This window comes from Nymphalis io, chromosome 16 (genome assembly GCF_905147045.1).
Source record: "Nymphalis io chromosome 16, ilAglIoxx1.1, whole genome shotgun sequence".
Lineage (NCBI taxonomy): Eukaryota > Metazoa > Arthropoda > Insecta > Lepidoptera > Nymphalidae > Nymphalis > Nymphalis io.
In genome coordinates, this window is record NC_065903.1 from 4960125 (window position 1) to 4965748 (window position 5624).

A 5624-nucleotide genomic window follows, 5' to 3' on the forward strand; every position below is an offset into this window, starting at 1 on the left:
GCAGTCGTGGCCGAGCGGTTAAGGCGTCTGACTAGAAATCAGATTCCCTCTGGGAGCGTAGGTTCGAATCCTACCGACTGCGTAAAATTTTTAACCAATTTTCATCTTATTTTTATCACTTTTTGCATACCCAATAGCGTATAGCAACCATGAGTGCAACCAATAGCGATATAGATATTTTAATCCAATAAATACTGACATTAATGTTTATGACATGTATATTATATGTATTATTTATCAGTATATAAATAAATCTATATCAAAACAATGGCATACAAATAATAATAATTTATTATTCACGAGCGATAATACAACGAGCCACTTGATATAAGGTAACAACGCGGTGTAACAAAATTACAAGCTAAATGTCTTTCTCATGTCTACCTTGATATTAAAATAGTTGCACGAACAGCATTACACGAACATAACTCAGAACAACAAAACTAACAAGCTTCCCACTCATTGATCGGTCGGAAGATGGCCGTTCCAGCCAACCAGGCTCTCATTAAGCCTGCACGTGCGTCGCCCACGGCATTGCATGCTTCTACCAGGGTTGCGACACAGCCTAAACGGAGTAAAAGCGGGGATCGTCGAGTTTAAACTTGAAATATCCATTCGCAAGACCGTCGAGCTACATTGAACAAACGAGTTTCTTATCTCTCCATTACGTTCTATAAATAAATTCGTAATGGGATTACACCGAAAAAACAACGTAACGCGAATAAAAACACAATTTGCAACTGAAATGAAATACTAAACCACATTAGCTCCGGCCAACTGCCACCCCTGTGCAAAATAACTTTTCGTCATGGGATTACGAGTCCGTACCAGGGATTTAAGGTTTCATTACTTTGCTTCGTCTCTCCCTCCTCCCTTTCGGCCCTACTAATGAACAACACCCTCACAAACACTAAGAGATTTTTATACAATATTATTTCGAGATTTTCTTTTTAAAAGTAAGCATTATTAAAACATTAAATATTTTTTACTTTAAAACCTTTGTTTAATAAAAGGAAGGTCTCGACATGTAAAATATGTATTTTTACGTAATATAATTTATTATAATTAAAGTAAAATAGAGTAGCCAGTAAAATAGCCTATGTATATATACTATTAATTGAATAAAAATAAATTGCTTGTTAATAATGACTAGATTTAAAATTATGAATTAAAGAGCTTTTTTTAATTTGATTTAAAATTGCGTTCGTGAAATCATAGTAAATGCGAATGTCCCCTGATGAGTGAGGCTATAGAGTCAAGTTGGGGACGGGGAGCGTAGCGAGCCGAGACCTCTAATGTACAAATATTGCGGACGAAATGAATATATTCGGTCCCTCCCCTGGAGGGCCAGACAAGTGCACGTTTTGATTAAGTCGCTGATATGAATGTATGAAGGCACAAATTAGAAGGGACATTGTTCAAGATGGATGCATTCTTTTACGAGCTTAAGATGGTATTATCAGCTGGTTATGCTTCTAATTTTATTTATCTATGTACAATCAACGTAGGTTATTCAATAACATAACAATGTTAGAGGTATATGTCAGATCAACTTACGTACATAAAAATATGTACTTAAAATGTCATGTTTGCATATGTACTATTTTATTGAAAAATTATTTGTGAAATTATTCTTTAACTACATTTTATTAATATACGCAATATAACGTGGCAAACAACTGATGTAATTGTAACTATTAGAACTAAAATATCTGAATAGTAAAAAGAACTAAAACAAAGTTTGTGTGCAAAAGTTGACAGTTGTTCCCATTCCGACCAATCCTTACTACGTACGTCCCAAGTGTCTCGCTAATACTCCATATGGCGTTATACAGTCTGCTACCTACAATTAACTATTACTAAAAGACCTCTAGCTGCAATATTTTTAGTAGAAACATAAGCGGTTCTGATTATACTGGTTTAATATTCATAACATTGAAAGGGCGGAAAAGTTGATGCAATGCCATGTGCATGCATTAGGGACGATGAGACAATCGGACACCAGTCGCGTCGATTAGTTCTAACAACTGGCCACTGTGTACGACTTTTCCGAACCTTACATTACTTAATTAGACAGTTCGTATACATTATTAACATTAACTATTTTGCCCCTTATACATTTTAAACTTAGTATTTGAAAGTTATTATAATGGCGAGGCCGTTGTTATTAGGCGGAGAATTATTGCCACACACTACAGAACTAAACAAATAGTAAAAATTCCAATTTACGTATATTGTTGTTTGGTAAAAGGAGCATCAGCCTCAGCTATCATCCCAGCTCTGTATAGCTGAAACGAAACACAGTAATTCACAATACGCCTTAAAAACAAAAAATGTAGATATCAACTATTAACCAAACTCCGACGTATAATAGCATGTATATGTATATACACCGATTACGTTTTAATTTATTGTGTCTAAAGGGCCTCAAATTCAATATTGCAGTTTGGCAGATCAATACAAACGCAGACCGAATTTATTACTTTATGGAAGGTGTAGTATATACTGTCATATTACATAATATTTCATTAGGAATGTACGGAATTATTGCAAATTATTGCATATTCGCACACAACTATCAATGTCTGCAAATTTCTTACAAGCTCTCATGTTTCCTGAAGTACCGTCTGTCTGGCGCCGGATATGTGACACCCACGCTTGTTACCAACTAAGACGTTGGTACTTCTATTTGCTAATGAATGTATGACTTGTCTTATTCATTTTCACAACCAACTTATGCAATTCATTTAAGTAAAATAGTCAAAATACTATATGAATACTCATCACAAATAAATATTGTATTTGTTTGTTTATATTATCAAAATAAAATCACAATTTTAATAAAGTAAGCTGACCTGAGCATATGTTCTAACTTTAAATAATGTTGACTGCATAGCAATAAATTGCCGAAATAGATTTCACAACATTAATTAAGGAAATTAAAAGGATATACTAATTTTGTCGGTTGTTGGATCTTTTGGACCAAACCGCAATACATATATTAAATGCATTAATATAGAAATATATAGGTATATCTTTGCATAAACACTTTGGACATTAAATAGCTAAAATCGCAATATATTTTCAATAATTCACATTCCCATAACATTAATTGATGTAGCATAAATTCTGACAAACATTTTATAAATTAACGAAGTATAAAAAATATAAGCATTTTTAACACCAATAATTTAACTGTGGAATGCAAGGAGTCTATCTTACGATTAGACGCAGTTCGATTTTACCATCTTGTAAATTCCTGCAAATTATTAGATAGTATATAATATGAGTAAAGCGTGTTGAGTTATTAGCGTGTTCAAAGCGCTGCATCTCAATCATCTATTCAATCAATGATAAAAAGTTTTAATTATTCCAATTGAAAAATCGATTATTAACAATTTTCATTTTCAATACCTACCTCTTTTGTACCAATATTTAATACCGATGAAACTAATTTGTACGACTTATTTCCAATTAGTTTGAAAAGAATATAATAAATACTACATAAAAATTAAACATTAATTACGTAAATCATTCAATAAAATAAGAGAACCTTATAGAGAATTAAAAACCTTAAAGAGAACCTTATATAGAGAACTAAGCTGTTAGTTAGCCCTCTTTACAGCTCCGTGTTTGCAGTTCACACGGCCGTCCTCCGCCTCCCACACGTTTCACAGTTCACACTTTAGTGTTGGTTAAAATCAGTGACGTCATCCGCTCTGAAACATTCTAAAATGTTTATCGATGTAATAAGATACGGAGTTTCATTCAACTTGTTGCTTACAGTAAATAAGTAGTGAAATGTTTTGTTTTTAAGAAATATTATAATAATTAAAATAGTTTGAATCTGTGTTATGGTACTGCCTTATGGTAAAAAAACGTATGTTTTAAATGTCACACACATTTAAAATATACGTTTTTTATTATAAGGCAGCAGGCAGATATACAAAAAAGAGTATGTATCTATTTATATACACATACTTTTTTGTAAATTACATAATTTAGCCATCGAGAAATGTAAATATATATTTTTTGTATATACCTTAAATGTATTCATAAACATACACAAATATTTCAATCACCACTTAAAATTGCTATCTTATCGTTCACACTTTCAATGTTAGTGTTAAAAAAGCAATGGGTGTTGAAGAGTTCTTTAAGTGCATAATTGTCAGTAATTTGGAAAGGAAACATCTTATTATTCTTTGTATGAAGCTCAAGACATCAAACAACAGTTACAGCGAAAAATGTTACAAGGATACTGATATGTATATTATGTATCCTTGTAATTGATTCTGATTAATGTATTCCTATTTCTTTTAAATAAAATACTGTTAATTGAACTCAGTACAATTTTCACCTAAAAACCTTGAAAAATGATTTACTCGCTCTAAATTAATTTACTCACTCAAATGAACACCCATAAAGCGATTTCCGTGTTTCTGTAATGTTTTAAAGAAACTGCAAATGAATTCTATTTCGAAACACTTTTTATATATTAAGAATGGTATACAAAAAATTAACTTTTCATATTATGATTGACGTAATAAGTTACTATTTTCTTTGTTAGATAACTGCCTCAATGATTGAGTTATAAGCTTTTAAGCTTCAAAATACTCAATAAAAAATTGAATATAGAATTATTAATTACATGCTAACTTTTAACTGTTAAAAAAACATATTAATATATATTAAGAGTTAAAAGTATATAAGTATAATACCAAAGAAGTTTTTTTATTAATAGATATTATAGTGGTATTAAAATTTGTATTTTTTATTAGTATCTTATATTTATAATAGAGAGTCATAAAAATGTACTTTTTATGAGGCAAGTGGTGAGAGTGTGGACATGTTAGATAGAACAGCCGTCGACATGTTGATGGTCCGAAGAACCTTGTCACGGAAATTTACGGTATATAATGGTCTGCCTGATATGTTTTATAGTATGAAAAATAGTTTGACACGAAAATATAACAGCAATCACAAAAATAAAACGAATGTAACGTTAGTAAAACGGAACCCGTGTTCGGTGAGTGGTGAGATGTGACGACGGCAAACGAACTTTAAACATTAATAAATTTTATTACGGAATACGATTGTATATACAAATATAGTTGAAAAGTTTTTAAATAAAAATTCATTTTTCATATTTTTGCAGAAATTATTACTTAACTAACATACTTATACAATTTCATAATACGGTTATACTATTTAACTAAAAGAGATAATAATTTTAAATAAACTAAAATGTACATATTTTATCGTAACAAGCAAAAAACAAAATTAATGTTTTTCATTATAAATCAACGCCGCGCTGTCGGCACAGTAACGCCGCGTGCGGGAATAATGCACACTAATGAGCACACGCGACTTGCACACGACAACAGCCTAGAAACTGTTATCACTAAATAATAATAATTGTAATCAATTTTGTATTTACTAAAATATAACGTATTAATAATGAAATGATTTAACGTGCATTAAATAATTGTAAAATTTTGAATGCTATTTTTAATTATAGTCAAGATAAGTTTTATTTAACAAAATAATTTATACGTTATTCGTAGGTAGTGTTACAAATAAAAACTAACCAACTATTTTATTTTTTCAACCTGTATTACAAC

At 30.8% G+C, this 5624-nt stretch overlaps 1 non-coding gene across 1 annotated transcript; it reads left to right on the plus strand.

Annotated features, from left to right (window-relative positions):
• On the plus strand, positions 1–82 carry Trnas-aga (transfer RNA serine (anticodon AGA)). Its single transcript has one exon. It is a non-coding gene; the product is annotated as a tRNA-Ser (tRNA).
• The last annotated feature ends 5542 nt before the right edge of the window (positions 83–5624 follow it).